The following is a 17264-nucleotide window of genomic DNA, read 5'->3' on the forward strand; positions in this document are numbered from 1 at the left end:
CCTACCCACTCAAAGTCAATGAAAGGGAGAGGGCCTTAGAGTGAAGTATTAGAAGGGATCTAAATATTGATGAGGTGGTAGGAAGGCTGAAACATGTTGATAACAGCAGAAAGGGGGGAGAGGGAACTGACTATCCGGGTTCAACACAATTCATAGTTTTAGCCCTGCCAAGAGGTGCTCAGAATAAAGTAAGGAGGGAGTTTTACATTTGTTTTGCACAGTGGATCCCTTGTAAAGTTGGGCCATTAGCTCCATACAAAACACTTTCTCCACACTGAGCATTGGTCTGCGCCACAATATTGTAGAACGCCTCAGATTAAGCATGTCACTATCTAGTGTGTGAGGGCTATTTTAAAACCACTGAGGGTTTCCCAGAGAGGGTTCTTGTTTGTTTGAAGTATATTTTCCTTTTTCCTTTTCTTTATGTGTTTGGATACTTTGAGGTTCACCCATATTTCCAAGAGAACAACAAGATTGTTACTAACATGGAAGATTCTGGGGTTTACTTCTTATTCCAGCAGATTGTCTCCAGTGGTTCCAATTCGCTTTTTTGCATATTGCTGGAAAGTGTACAAGGTTTTGTATTTATCTTTACACAAGAAATGCATTTCCATGGGAATAAGTTTCTTCCTCTGCAGTTCGTGCAAATATACGAGGGTCTTGGATGGTAAACAATTTACATTTAGGCCCTTATAACGAGATCCACGATTTTTGTGGCACCTTCGTGAATGAGGGTGTGCCAAAACTCACATTAGTACCCAACATCCCCTACCAGACTAGCATCAGTGTCTCATTAGCTCTCAGTCCTATAGCAAAGAAACCAATGATTAGACAACCCAGAACATGCGACTTAGGTTACCTCAGGCAACCTAAGGCAAGCCCGTCTGCGCCCGTCCACGCCAAGACCGCGCCAGGCGCAGGAACCCCTGCCCCAATCCCTCCAAGTATCAGGTATGCACCCAACGACCTCCTCCGACTCCGAGGCAGTTCCGGCTGCTCCTGCAAGCTTGATCTGTCAAAAGTAGTCGGCTCTGCAAGCTGCACCAAATGCCGCTGGTCACTCACTTTCGACCACGACCAGCCAACCCCCCCAAGCACCAGCCACCATTCTTCACAGGTGGCCTGATAAATGCCCGGTCGATGTGCAAACATAGTCAAGACATTCACGATCTCATCATTGACTATGACCTTGATTGCCTCATGATCACCGAAACCTGGCTCACTGAGGACAGTAACCCCGACATAGCCGTAGCCCTCCCCCAGGGTTACTCTTTCCACAGACAGGACAGACAGAAAGGTAGAGGAGGAGGTGTTGCAATTATACTGAAGAACACCTTTAACTGTCACACCTTTTGCCTTGACCCTCTCATCGACGCAGAGGGAATGGGCTTTTCAATCAAACTCAGCCAATCCCTTTCCCTCTCAGGTGGCCTGATCTACCGCCCACCCGGCAATGCTGCTAAATTTCTCGACTCTCTCAATGACGCTCTGGGACACTTCCTACTTCGTTACCCACACTTTACCCTGCTAGGAGATTTTAATTTGCACCTGGAGACCTCCGCCGACTCTCAAACAAGCAATTTTCTTTAGACACTTGAAATTCTCAACCTACAACAAAGTGTCACGTTGCCTACACATTCTCTTGGTCACACCTTAGATGGTGTTTGCTCCAATTTCCCTTCTCTCACCACCCTGCCCCCCCTACCCCAGATATGGACTGATCATTGCCATGATCCCCTTCCACATCTCTAGCTGCCACCCTCCAACCAGCAATAAACGCATTCCTCACCATGGTCACTCTACAAACTGGAAAACGGTCCAGAAAAATCTCATTTTCAATCCCTTTTCCCAAACCAACTCCCCCTCTCTATCCGGTAACATCGACAGAGATGCAGACCGCTTCCATAACTGGCTCTCACAAGAAATTGCTAAACGGTGCCCCTCCAATCATCAGGATAGAATCCTGAAGAAAACTAAAATCAAAGCTCCCTGGTATACACCTGACTTAGCCTCCGCACATCTACTCTGCAGGAAAGCGGAACGTAAATGGCGTAGAACCTACGACAATGATGACCGAAGCGCCTACATACTTCAGAGGAAAAACTATCTCTCCACCATCAAATCGGCCAAGAGAACATACTACGTAAATGCCATTAAAGAAGCCAGCCAAAAGCAAAAAACGTTATTTACTATAGTAAAGACTTTCACCCATCCCAAAGCTCTCCAACCCGAAATCCCCCCATCCCAAGAGCTATGTGACAAGATCTCAGAATACTTTGATGATAAAATTACCTCCATTCAAAAAAACTACCCCCCTCCCCCTACCACCCATAAACTCCCCCATCCCGATCAACCTTGCCTGACTGCTGACAGTCTCAAAAACTTCACCCCGGTCACTCTGGCCCAAACCAGAGAAGCGATCCTTTCCTGCAAATCCGGCTCCCCCTCCGACCCCTGCCCCCCTAAGATTCTCCATCTAATCATTGATGAGATTAACCCTATCGTCAATGACATTATCAACCTGTCTCTCAGTTCTGGTTATGTTCCTCGCTCATGGAAAAAAGGTGTTGTCAAGCCACTTATGAAAAAAGCTAACAAATCCCCAGTGGACTTGGCCAACCTTCGTCCCATCACCCTTCTCCCCGCTCTGGGTAAAATAACAGAACAGCTAGTCCACAAAGAACTCAAAACCTTTCTGGAAACCCACAACATACTCCATCCCCAGCAATCCGGGTTCAGGTCAAAACATTCAACCGAAACTGCCTTAATCGAACTGACCGACACCATTAAATCACTGCAAGACCAAATGAAGAAGGCCATTCTGATCCTTCTTGACCTTACGGCAGCTTTCGATACCATATCCCACTCCATCTTGATCAATAGATTAATGGACATCGGTATCTCCGACTCAGCCCTATCATGGATCAGATCTTTTCTCAGCGATAGGACCCAAACTGTCACCCTGGGCCCTTTTCAATCCAATGAGAAAAAGGTGTCCTCCGGAGTTCCCCAAGGGTCCATCCTAAGCCCCCTCCTTTTTAACATTTATCTCATCCCTCTTCTCACCCTGATAGAATCATTCGGCATAACTGTCACTTCATATGCCGATGATACTCAGTTGATCATCCCCCTAGACGACAATACCAACAAGGCAGAGCTCAATCTTAAACACTGCCTAACTGCTGTATTCCAATGGATGGACGCTAACCACCTCCGTTGCAACTCAAATAAAACTGAGATCCTCCCCATTGGAAAGAACGCCTCTTTCTGTCCTGCCCTTTGGTGGCCTGACAACTCTGTTGCCTCCCCCCCCCCAGACCGTCACTTCTGCCAGAGACCTCGGGGTTCTTTTTGACTCTGACCTTTCATTTGACCACCACGCCACGACCGTAGCAGGCAAATGCTTTGGCATAATCAAATCCCTGAGAAAGTTCTTTGATTTCCTCCCCCTCGATTCTAGAAAAACGGTAACAGTAGCCCTCATTCTCTTGCATGTAGACTACTGTAACGGCCTCCTGGCAGGGACCAAGAAGTCCACTCTCTCCAAACTCCAAAGTGTCTTACACACTGCCGCACGCCTTGTCTTAAAATTACCTCGTAAATCCTCAATCTCCTCAGCCCTAAAGACCTTACATTGGCTTCCCCTGCACAAGAGAATACTCTTCAAGATTCTCACCGTTGCCTTCCGAGCCTTTAACAAAACAGGTCCCATCTATCTTACCAGACGTTTCCCACACTACAACCCGAGTCGTTCCCTCCGATCTTCACAAGAAAATTTCATGACCTCCACCAAGTTCAACCTGAAGTCTAAAGGCGGAAAAACCCTTAGCACCCTGGCTATCAAAGCCTGGAACAGTATGCCCAGACACCTCAGACTTCAGACACTTGAGAAGCCTTTTAGAAAACTTCTCAAAACATGGATTTTCAATCTCTCCGACGATTGGACTAAAGCTTCCATCTAGCCTCCCCCCTATCACTCTGTGACCTGGTTTCAAGGACTTTCAGCGCCATGATGCTCCTTCCGGAGCGAACGCCGCGCTCTATAAATACCCCTCCAAATATCCAAATATCCAAAACGTGGAAAACAAGAACAGGGAGTAAAAAGAGACACGAGCAAGTTTGAAATATTTATTTCTAACGCCGTGTTCTCATGCGCAGCACCTTAGCTAATACAAGCAAACATATTATTAGAAACAAGATTGTCAGCATTGTTACTATTCCATAAAATACAAAGGGATAAAGCATGTTATATTCCTAAACGGAAACAGGTTAAACATATACCTATATTTCACCCTCCCTTGCTAGTAGGTTATTTTATAACTAAAGAAGGTCTTTTTGGGATTACATAGCTCGCCATACCTCTGGTATTTAGCAGAAGTGGATCACATCAAATTCCACACAAGCTCTCAGCATACGAATGTTCTCCAAGTGTGTCTGATCATGCATACGCAGTGCATTATTAAACGCGCCAATGTCAGAGGTGGCCACAGCTGCATATGTGTTATTTCTAGAACGTGCGCTGATCAGTCCGAACAACAACCACTGTGTTGAAATAACCTTGAAGGCCTCGGCACTCACTGTTCAGACTAAGCTTACCAAGCAAGGCTACTAATGTAGAAAAACATACTATTCTCGTGTGAAGCAAAACACTCTGCTAAACTCTAAACAATTAATAAAGTGTGTGCTGTGTGCAAAAGGCAGCAGAAAGGAAAAATGGCGTTTAAACTTCTAATAAGCTCATGTCAACTTAACACTGTGTGTATGCAAGGCTCAGCCCCACGACAGGGGCGGGCCCTTCCAAGTCTTATACCAGGAAGTAATTAAAAATCTACATTTAAACCGGTTTCTATTGGGCCCTATTTTCATGTCCTTAACTTTACAGTCAAGCCACTGATCGATTTCCTAACAATGATGATAAAAATTGTTAAGGTAATACTTGTCAATGATGTAGCTCTTGATTATTTTGCGCAGGTTGTTCTTAATTTTGCACTAACTAATAGTGTGTTTGATTTTTTCATGATGCATTTCTGTACTTTTTTTGGTGCTGCATATTACTCTTATACAGCCTGTAGTGTAAACTAGATGTCTGTGTGAGTTGAGGTTGTAGGTGGTTGTTTGAAACACATCACATATTGGAGCTGTGGAATTGTGGTCGAAGGCAAAATGAGTTTTTTATACTCAATGGGTCATAAAGGTTTTCAGGATACATGCTTGTAGGAAATCCACCTTTTCATTCTCCTTTGCCAATCCGCATTTTTCGCTTTTTGCTGAACATTATATTTTTGCTGGATTTAGAACTCTCTGCACTGCTACCAGTGGTAAGGTGCATGTGCTCCCCCTTTAACCAATGTTAGATGGGCATTTTACACAATTGCTTCATATTACTTACCTATGAGTCCCTAGGCTATGGTACAAAATGTACCCAGGGCCTATACGTTAGTTGTCAGTAGAGGACTGTAGCACCTATTGTACAATCCACTACAGTGGCAGCTAAAAACATGGCTTCAGGCCTGCCATGGTAGCTTGTCTGGAGCAGTGTAAAAACCGCAATTTAACGCTTGAAAAAAAACCTTTAGACAGGTCAAAAACCTCCCTTTAAAATGTGAATAAATCACCTTTATATAGGCCTTGTAGCCCATAAGACTGGGTGCATGGTATTTAAAATTAAGACGTAGTGAAATGTAATGGTGACATTTCCTTACAGTGACCAATTGAATGGTGAAGTCTGATTTACAACAAATATTGAGGAAAAGTTACTTTGAGAAAAGTTACCTTTTCCTTGCCTGAATTTCCTAAAGGCTAAATTACATTTGGACTCAGACTTTTTCCAGTCACTGATTATCATTTGAATAGGTGGGAAAATGTGCAAAATTCCTCCCATGAGCAAATAAGAGGATGACCTGAATGGGCAGAGAACACTCCTCTAAACTTCTCAGAATATGCAGGGTAGGTACTGTGAGCATCATTTTTGGCATTACAATGTCAAAGTCTTATTGACTGTCAAATCCTGCTTGACAAGTATGCTGGGTTTAAATAAAACACTTTGCAGTGCATTTTAAAAAGAAGGGCAACTGGATGGCAAAACATTTCTTATGTATTAACTAACTGGTTGCTGGAAAACTGATCTACAGACTTTTGTCCCTGGTTTAATGGGGATACAGTATCTGCCCCAAACTGCTGGATGTTAATTAATGATAGTTTGTAGTGCACACTATCACCTGAGAGATTATCCTGGCGCTAAGCAGGTGTGTGTGCATTGATCCACTAGGGTAGTGGGAGTAAATTTATTCAAAAAGTCTCCAGATCTATTTCTGTCTATGTGTGGGTTGTGTGGGAGTAATAGTCTGACAGAGCTGCATTGTCTGGACAGGTGCTGCAAGGAGATGCAATTGTTCTGGTAGACTGTGCCTATACTGTGTAGTACCTTCAAGTTGTGAGTGAGAAGTCTGAACTGTGAATGTTTGTGTAGAGGGAGACATTGGAACTAAATGAGGTGTGGTGTGAGGTGCTTTCTGAGGGGGAGTTTAAAGGTGAGTGTGGGCTGCCGTCTTTATAATTATTGTGATCAGCTGCTTGCTGGCTTGGGCATAAAGGGTGTTCCCATAGTCCAGGTTGCTTGTGACAAATGCTTGTGCAGTGGTCTTGTAAGTGTTGTTTGGGAGCCATTAAAAGATTTCATTCAGCATCTTCAGGGTGGGGCAGTAGGATGCTCTGGCGGCATTTATTTGAGCGTCATGTCCAGTCTGTTTTCAATGTCAATCCTAAAGTTTCTGGTGGAGATGGTGGGTTTGATACTAAGGATGGCGGGTCACTAAGTGGAATTATATGTGAGCTGTTTTAGCACAGATCTCTACTTATTTCTTGTCAGTGTTGAGCTCGAGACATTTGAACTTCATCCAGTGGGCAGCTTCAGTCATGCAGGTGGAAAAAGTGTTCCTATTGATGGGGGTTTGTCTGATATGAAAAAGAATGAGATGTGTGTCATTACTGTAGGAGAAATTAGGGGTGCCGCTCGCAGCTGACTACTGAAACCGTGACTTTGCTTCTTCGTTTCCTTGCTTGCCGAGCCCTGAGGAAAGGAGAAAACATCTACTAGGAGTGAGTGAGGCTGTTCCAACAGGGGCCGGGACTGCGAGACCCAGGGTACCGCACAGGATAACCGCAGCGCACCTGGGGTCTCTTCCCGCCCCCTGCTCCTCCCTGATTGCCTGCCTGCCTTCTTAACAGCTCGCGCCCCACCTTCGCGGGAGCCGCTCGCAGCTGACTACTGAAACCGCGACTTTGCTTCTTCGTTCCCTTGCTTGCCGAGCCCTGAGGAAAGGAGAAACCATCTACTAGGAGTGAGTGAGGCTGTTCCAACAGGGGGCGGGACTGCGAGACCCAGGGTTCCGTGCAGGATCACCGCAGCACACCTGGAGTCTCTTCCCACCCCCTGCTCCTCCCTGATTGCCTGCCTGCCTTCTTAACAGCTCGCGCCCCCCGCTTTGCGGGAGCCGCTCGCAGCTGACTACTGAAACCGCGACTTTGCTTCTTCGTTCCCTTGCTTGCCGAGCCCTGAGGAAAGGAGAAAACATCTACTAGGAGTGAGTGAGGCTGTTCCAACAGGGGCCGGGACTGCGAGACCCAGGGTTCCGCGCAGGATCACCGCAGCGCACCTGGAGTCTCTTCCCGCCCCCTGCTCCTCCCTGATTGCCTGCCTGCCTTCTTAACAGCTCGGGGCCCCGCTTCGCGGGAGCCGCTCGCAGCTGACTACTGAAACCGCGACTTTGCTTCTTCGTTCCCTTGGTTGCCGAGCCCTGAGGAAAGAAGAAAAACATCTACTAGGAGTGAGTGAGGCTGTTCCAACAGGGGCCGGGACTGCGAGACCCAGGGTTCCTGGCAGGATCACCGCAGCGCACCTGGAGTCTCTTTCCGCCCCCTGCTCCTCCTATAAAAACACACCCTTGATGCATAGCGGGACGCGTGTGCGGGACGCCGGACGAAGCCCAGACAAAGGGCGGACAGTCTTAGACAGTCCGAGACAGGCCGTGACTGGACTGGGCACGTCATACTGTCCTTGCTGAACACGACTCATCTGGTTGTAGTAAGACTTTTTGTTCATGAATATACTCTTCTCGTGATTTACTTATATAGCACTTTTTATATATATTTTGCCAAACCCACCTATACGAAAAAACTCAAGCATTGCTATTAATATTTTTGAGGATGCCAAAAAAGATTCCAGCTGCTGTGGGAAATACCATGGATAATTATATGGTACATGTTGTATCCAAGATTAATAATGAAAGGAGACAGTCATTAGGTTTAAGTCAATCCCCTAATCTTTCCCCCCTGAGCCGACCTCCAAACTCACCGTGGGTAGATATACCATCTCAGGATGTGGGAAATGAAATCCCAGACACAGAGACACATGATAATGGGACACCTAATCAGAGTGTACTCATAGAATCCGACCAAGATCTAGCCCATGATAATGATACCGATTCCCAGATAGATGATACAGAACAAGATCTCCCTGTGCAGGAGGGTGCACAGGTGAACACTGTAGATGAAGACCCCCCTGCTCTTGTACCGGTTACAGGGGCGTTTAGAAAGTGCAGAAAACCACAAATACATCGGGTGGTTCTCATTCAGGGAGGAAGAGGGTTGCGTCACCACCGAAAATTAAGGATAAAAATAGAGGGAAAGAAGATGAAACTGTGAAACAAAATGTGGATGAAGAGCTTCTAACCAGGATAGCTGACATGATTGATTGTAAATTTAAGGCACTAATTAAACCAGTAGTGGCTAAATTAGATAAGCTCTCTGCTGATGTAAAGAAATTAGGTGTGGACCAGAAAAAGATAGCGGAAGAGGTGACAAATATATCAACCATAGTCACAAATTTAGCCATTACCACAAAAGAGCTTACCGCGAGAGAAATGGAGGGAGGTACAAATGAATTACATGCCAACCCCACAGGACAGGCTCCAGTAACAGTGCACAATCAATCAATGATAAGAGAGGATCAGCCCCCAATACCATCTGTATCGACCACATCAGGTACAGAAGAAGACTCACTACAATTCATAGAAGATGCATCACCCCTAGTGTTGGTACTGGAAAATGTCCCCCCATTGGCTACAGGTCAACTAGAATCCCCCACAGCACTGACAAGTAAGGCCCTGCATTGGTTGTTTGGTAATATGCAGTTGGCCCCTTGGGGGAAACAATAGCTAGCAGGAGACCTTAAATCAGCCAGGAGGGTACCCTGGATAGGGCAAAATCCAAAAAAACGTACAAACTCCGCTCTGTTACCAAATATTCTATCAAACATTCTCCCTCCGCAGTGCAGGAGAGGCATCATTGTTCCACTTACCCTAGAATTTTTTGGTAAAAAACAGCGAAGCATGACATACCCCAAGACAACTTATACTTACACTGGGCCAAAGTGGCCAGGAACAATAAATAGCTGGGGCCAAGGTGCCCCAACTAATAACTGGGGGTATAGTTAAGATAGATGGGATGCACCGCAACAGACACACCAACAAGAATATCAAAACCCTATCCATTTTAATAACCAGTACAACATTCCCATTTCTAATAGGTTTGATGCCTTCTATGGCCAGGGAGGGTTGGAAGGGGTGGAATGTCTACTTGATACACCATTCACTTTTGATGATTTTACACAACGAGACGTAGGACAAGGAAAAGAGGACCATGTACCTGCGTCGCATGGACTCAATGTCGAGATGATGGGTCCATCGGCACAGATAAATGGATCAACAAGTTTACCTAATGTAACAAATCCTGTCTCTATCCTAGTTCCCACTATATATAATTCTGTAGGAGTACGGGTAGGCTGTAGTACAGGACTAATGCTCCCTACCCCAGATGAAAAGGAAACTGTAGATACAACTCTGTGTTCACCACTAACATGTAATGAAAGTTTAATATCTTGGAACATAGCTGGGCTTAATGATAAATCCAGTGATAAAGGTTGGCTGTCTTTTGTCCAGGATTACGCGGTAATATGCCTCCAAGAAACATGGTTGGTGGATAAAAACGTACACATTGAGGGTTATCAAAGTTTCTTTATTCCAGCAGCTCCCTCAGCTAGTGGTAGAGCAAAAGGGGGATTGGCAATATATGTCAACTTGGCTCTTACTTGTCTCAAAATTGAACCCTACACTGGAAATAGAAATATCCAGGTTTTAGAGCTAAAGAGGGGAAAAACCAAGCTTATACTGATTAATTTTTATAATGCAGTGAATCAGACTGGTGACTGTAACATACAGCCTTTATGTGAATTCTTAAGGGAAAATGTTGGATATTTGCCTCGCCAAACAATAATTGCAGGTGATTTTAATACACATCCATGTGGGAACCCTGGAGAGACCACTGTTGGCCAACTGGGTTGTAATAGCCTGGGAGGTTTTCATTTTGACCACTCGCGGCGCGGAACAGAACTAAACGCGCTAATGAATGAAAACAACCTTATCACAGCAATGTCCACAGTGGCGGATCAAACTCTCTTCCCTATTCCCACTTTTAAAGGCCACGCAACAGGATCATATATAGACCATATTTTATTGTCTGCTGACCTTGTCAACGTTGTTCTGGACTACTGCATTCATATGAGCATTTATAGTGATCATAACCCTATATGCATTAAAATGGGTGGGAACATTTTTGAAAAACGAAATCCACATGTGGATCGTGGATCCACAAAATGTATAAATGGAAAGCGTCGCTTAAAATGGTCATAGGTGGACTGTGAAAACCTGTACACTTCTATTAATAATATGTGTAGCCCTGAACTTTCAGTATGTATATCACCTGTATCAGCACCGCAACAAATTCTAGCATCATTTGAGGATGTTGCCTTAAAAGTAGAATCACTGTTACCGGTGCCAGTTAAAGGGAATGCAAATAGTAATCCAAAGTGGTTTGATAAAGACTGCTCTAAGGCCAGCCGAGAGCTCAAGTTAGCACTGAAAACAAAACCTAGAGATCCGGTGCTTATCAAAGATATGCGGGCCAGGTATAAAAAGTCCCTCACTAATCGCAAGAGAGAGGTGAAGAAAAGCGGTTGGGAGTCTCTGCTAGATCCTGAAACATTGAAAAACAGCTCCAAGTTTTGGGATATTATAAACAAACCCCTATTTGATCCACCTAGAAATTCAACTGTGGGTACTAATATCCCAGAGGAAGAGTGGGTCAATCATTTTAGTTCTATTTTTAAAAATAATGAGTTGCAGGCTGAACACATTCCGGTTAAATCTAAAGAAAATTTGCTGTTCTTCTCAATTGACGAGGTTGCAAAGGGAATCGAAGGGCTGTCAAATAACAAGGCCCCAGGACCGGACGGTCTTCCACTGGACCTTTTTAAATCCTGTATAACACTCTGGGCACCAGTTCTCACAGCCGTACTCAATGCGGCTGTGACTTGTGGTTGCCCAAAGTCCTGGGGGGTATCTACCATTGTGCCCGTGTTTAAAAAAGGTGACCGTAATAGCCCCCTCTGCTATAGACCAATATTGTTAATTAACTCGGTTGCCAAAGTAGTGGGGGGAGTAATTTTAAACAGACTGGTCACATGGTCAGATGAAAATAACATAATATCCCCAATCCAATATGGATTTAGGCCTGGTCATTCTACGATTACCCAATGCCTAAATTTATACCTAATCATAGGGAAGTATACCAAGGCCCGACAAGGAACAATTCACATGGCGTTCATGGATCTCTCGTCGGCTTTCGACTGTGTAAGCCGTAGAAAGCTCTGGGACGCCATGGCGAAAATGGGCGTGGAGCAGAATTTAATTAATCTGTTAGAAGACATGCACTCCGATACAAAAGCAAATGTCAGGTACACACTAGATTTAAACGTGACAAAAGATTTTGGAGTATACCGGGGAGTCCGTCAAGGATGCATTTTGGCCCCGTTCCTTTTTAATTTATATATAAATGAATTGGAGGAGCACCTTTTAAGTACAAACGCAGACTACCCGTATATCGGACGAAAGGGACTGCCGGTTCTGCTTTATGCGGATGACGCAGTCCTTTTATACAGAACTGCTAATGGTCTTCAAACTTTACTAAACTCTTTCTTTACTTTTATGAAATCCAGAGACCTGAGTATAAACAACTCTAAATCCTTCGTAGTGAAGGTTAGCCAGGGAAACAAAAAGTCAAATCGTTTAAATGTTAATGGAGTACCAATCCCTGTAACAAATACATTCTCCTACCTTGGAGTCCTGTTCGACCATCAATTGAACTGGGGACCCGTAATACAAAAAAAAAGGGAGAGGTAATCAGGGCAAATGCGGCAATATTTGATTTCTCAAGAAAAATGGGAAATAGCCCAGTTGCTGCACTACTCCAACTTTACCAGGCCAAGAGTGTTACTACTGCATGCTATGGTAGTGAGATATGGGGATATGTCCCACTAGGAGCTCTAGAGATAGTTGAAAACAATTTCCTCAAGCAATTACTGAGAGTTCCCAGGGGAACGGCAAATTTTTCTGCACATGAAGAACTGGGTATCCCTTTTTTAAGTGATAAAATGGCAGTAAATCCCCTAGTATGCTGGCTAAACTGTTGGTTAAATGAGAAAATACCACTTACTCAGCTCATACTGAGAGAGGCACTAACATGGGAAAATAGGTTGAAGGTTCCTTGGATAAAGTATCTGAGTAATTGCTTCACTGATATAGGGCGACCTGAACTTTTCTCAGCCCCTGAATCCATTACCAAACTAGATGTTATCTTTGTGAAGAATGCTTTTATTTCTTCCAGATACCTAGACAGGGAGACTGGTGAAATGAGGAAAGACAGTGTACGAAATCATGTATTAATAAAAACAACCCTGTTAATGGAACCGTACCTAACATGGTCAATGTCCAGTTATGACCGCTTTTTATTGATAAGGTTCAGGCTGGGCTTATTTCATTTACTTTTGGCTGTGCCCAAAGGATCTCATCGTGGACAAGTGTTGCCGGCTTGCGGCTGCGACGAGAAGTCTCTGCAAGATCTGGCACACTTTTAATTTTTTTGTCCCTTCTACAATATACCAAGGAGGATATATTTAAAACCTTGCCTAAAAAAACTGAACTTTTCTCAATTCAGAACAGCACTTTATTATCTTCAGCTGCTAAGTTGTGATTGCACCCTGTATGTATGTAGTTTTTTAAAACAGGCAATGAAATTTAGGAAAAGTATGGAAGGATAATAGTATTGTTAATTGAAAGGATATATTTTATGTCATCTGAACATTTTTATTTTAATCGGAATGTCTAATACGCCTGCAACGTTTTGTGAGCATCTCTTTCTTGTTAAGTCATTTTTTTAACTGTTTTTTTATGCTAATATGAGCAAATATGTGTATAATGTAAAATGCTTTTATGGTTGTCATCTTAAACAACCGAATAAAGTTTCCTTGACTTGACTTGTAGGAGAAATTGTTGATGTTGTGTGCTTCTGTAGCATTGGCCAGAGGGCCCATGTAGGCATTGAAGAGCTTTGGGCAGAGGGACAAACTATTGGGCACTCCACAGATGAGTTTTCAGGCTTATGACACGTCCTGGGCCAGGCTAACAGGTAGGTTTCCTCTTTCAAGAAGGTGCAGATCCAATTGAAAATAGGTCCTTGGATGCAACTCTAAGGAAGGGATAGGAGATTGTATTAAATGCTGCTGAGAGGTCCAGGAGGATGAGGTCTGCCATTTATCCACTGTACAAGGTCATGTAGATGTGGCACTGATGAGTGATTTGTCCATGCTGTGGTTGGGCCTGAAGCAAGGCTGCATTATTTAGAGGAGTTGGTGGCTTATAAGGTGATCACTGGTGCATCTGTTGAGTTTCTTTAAGACTTTGTATGGGTAAGGTAGCAGGTAGATTAGTCTGGAAGGGTCCTTAGGAGGCTTCTTGAGCAGGGTAATGAGTGTGGTGTATTTCTATGCACCCAGGAAGGTAGCAAAGGTGATGGATGGATGCATTCTGGTTGGGTGCTAAAGCTTCACTGATGGGATGTACACGTTTAGTGAAGGTGTGGTGGGGGCAGAGGTCAGATGGGGCCCGGAGTGGAGGAACTTCTTAGTAGATGCTGTCTTGGTCATGTTGATGGCAGGTCACGAGGTCAGAATATATTCTTTAGCTGAAATGAAAAGGTGAGTGAGGGTGACTGCATCTGGTTGGGGGTCAAAGTTGCAATAAATGGAGGTGATCTTGTTGCACATGAATTCTGAGAGTTTGTTGCAAAGGTCCTGTGAGGGGCTGATGTGGTGGGCGGCAGCTGTGGGCATGATGAAATCTTTTATGATGGTGAAGATTTCTTTGCTGGTGTTGGTGCCAGCATCTATGTGGTCTGCATGTGCTTCACACTTGGTGCTCCCCATCTGTTGGGGTAAGTATCATAGGGCTGGTTTGTAGGTGTCCTGGTCTGTGGTGTCTTGACTCATCCGCCATTTACAGTGCAGTTGCTTACAGTTATGCTTCATATTCTGAGTTCTTCTGTTAACCAGCCGGTTTGAGGTTGAACACTTGATGTATTATTGTGCTTTATGGGTGCTAGGGTGTTGGCTCATGTGGGGATACAGCTGTTGAAGTTCTCAGTGGTTTCTAGCAGGATGATGGTGTGGTTGGGCCAGCTTGCATAGAGGGCTAGTGGTTGAGTACTTCTCTGGGGTGTCTTTCCAGCTCTGAAAGGCAGGTCTAGTAAATGATAGGAATGTTGAGCTTGACGAGAGTGTGGTCTGACCAGGTGATTACGGGTAGCTTGTCAACAGTGATGTTACCAAAGGAGGTAAAAATCGGTTGCAATGGATGTATGGCAGCATGAGTGAGTTTGGTTATGGATTGGATGAGTCCTTTTCCAGGAGGACTGTCGAGTTGGGGTCGTTGTTGTCTTTCAGGTCTCGAAGAAGGATGACACTACTGGAGTCAATCATGAGTGTTGTAATCAAGTCTGTGATGTTGCCGGCGAAGTTTCTATGAGGTTCTGGTGGCTTGTATGCGTGGGTTCCACACAGTATGAAGTTGCCAGTAATGTGCAGCTCAAATGAGATGTGTTCCATGTAGTTTGTGGGTGTGTCCATGGAGCTGGTGCAGCTGCATATGACTTTTAGCTTCACTATAAATACTATGTATTTGTCTTTTAGCAATGTTGTATAGCAGTGTCATAGTGCTTTATTCCGTAACTCTCAGCCATCTTTATTCTCTGACTCACAGCCTTGTTGAACAGCAGCCATGCTGCTATACAACAAGGCTAAAAACATTAATAAAGCCAATAGTTTTTGCATAGGAAATGCGTATCTCTCATTATTCCAACTAAATTTAGATTAGGAAATTTCCATTAGGGAATACGCTTGCAGCATTATAATTATTACCACTATTATTCTGACTAAGGTATTATTTTACCTTATAATGACATAATAATTATTGGACTATGTTAATTTCTAATACTAATGCCTAAAAGATTAATCCTTACTGAATAAAATTGAAATACGTGAGAATTAAAAAAATTAAACTTTTTAAAACTCACACCAGTTCTCCCTATTGACTGAACTGAAGTCTTTAATGATTAATTGTTATGTAGATGATTCCTCCATATTTCTCTTTGTTGACATACAAATGTCCATTCGACCAGTGGCAGGGGTTATTTAATGACTATTCTCTGAGGCTGAGGTATAGAAAACCCAACTCGTCCAGTTACAGTAAGTAAAACATATTCACCTTCTTTCCTGAGAACACCTTTGTTAGATCAAATCCTTTGTGCCAGTGTTTTTCAATCCAAACAAAGCAATGGAGGGGCTGACTTTTCATGGTAATGAATAACACAAAAAGCCTGACACTTAGATAATAACTCATTATTTTCATGGGATGTAAAATAAAAACTAGGGCACAAATGCCCACATTGTTTTATCACACTACTGCCATCATTTAGACTTTCTTTTTAAATGTGTGCACTCAATAATTTTGGCATTAGTGTGGATTTAGCCTAGAATGGGGAACAACATGCTGAAATAGTATTTACTTGAATTTTTCTGCATTTAAAGATGACAGAGTTCAGATACTGCAACCTGGTATTAATGAGGGAATACCACATAAATGTAAATGACAAGAAAGTGACGAATGTGTGTGGTAAACGAGGTACTAAACTGCACACGTAAGATTACGTTTGCATGGATCCAGTCTAGTCTATACATGGTCGGAAAACCAAATGAAACCACGTTGTTTCTAAAAACACATGTAAATCACACATCCAAACTCAATTGTACCAACCTAATGAAAATAAGCCAAACGCTTATCATATAGTTCTTGTTTAAAACATGAGGATTGGTTCGATGAATAAATGTTAAAAAACCGCATAAAGAGCATATATAACAGCTATGTTTGTTTCCTCAAACAAATGGGACTGACTCACGATTAATGAATGCATTTTTCAGGGCAGTTATGTTCATTTTCAGGATACTTTAAAAATGTTATTGATGAGTGTGACAGTCCTAAAAGAGGCATATCATTCCCACGCTGAGGTATTGTGGGTGCAGAATTTTCCTGGTAGTATACCGTTTGGGCATGGCATTGATTCTGTTTTAGAACCCTGTTATTATTTTGGGAAGTTTAAATAGGGAATATTGTGCACAAAAGTTCTTTACACCTAATTTTGTTTCCAGTAGTACCACAGTACATTGTTTATTCAGCCCCAGGAAATATCCTACCGGTCGGAGCTGGAGGAAATTTACTATGATAAGCTCAAAAATAAGCACCATTTGCACTAATTGCGTAACAACTGGTACTGAGGGGAAAATACTTGATGTGTTTTATTTTTAATTACCGCAACAGACAGCCATTCCATCAGCCTCATCTAAGCAAAAAAAAACTTACAAAATTACATATATATACCAAGCTACATAGGAGAACAACTGCTGGTATCTCAATTCTCCGTGGTTCTAGTGCCCATCCCACCCATCTTATTAAAAGTATCCCCTATGGGGAATTTTTAGGAATCCAACGAATATGCAGTAATGAGAGTGATCTTGAATTCTGTTTGAATGAATCTTTTCAAAGATTTTTGGCATGTGGATACAAAGGGATTGACCTTAGAAATGCTCTGAAAATAATGTTTTTAAAAACTTAAGAACCCCCTCAAGCCTTTAATACTGAGATAGTGATCCCCATTAAAGACAATTTGCCTAAGAAAGAGGAAACTGCAGTTAGACTGATTACGACTTATAGTTGTTATGAAAAAAAGATCTGGAATATTTTGAAGTCTAACTGGCCGAT

The sequence above is a fragment of the Lissotriton vulgaris genome, chromosome 10 (genome assembly GCF_964263255.1).
Source record: "Lissotriton vulgaris chromosome 10, aLisVul1.2, whole genome shotgun sequence".
Classification (NCBI taxonomy): domain Eukaryota; kingdom Metazoa; phylum Chordata; class Amphibia; order Caudata; family Salamandridae; genus Lissotriton; species Lissotriton vulgaris.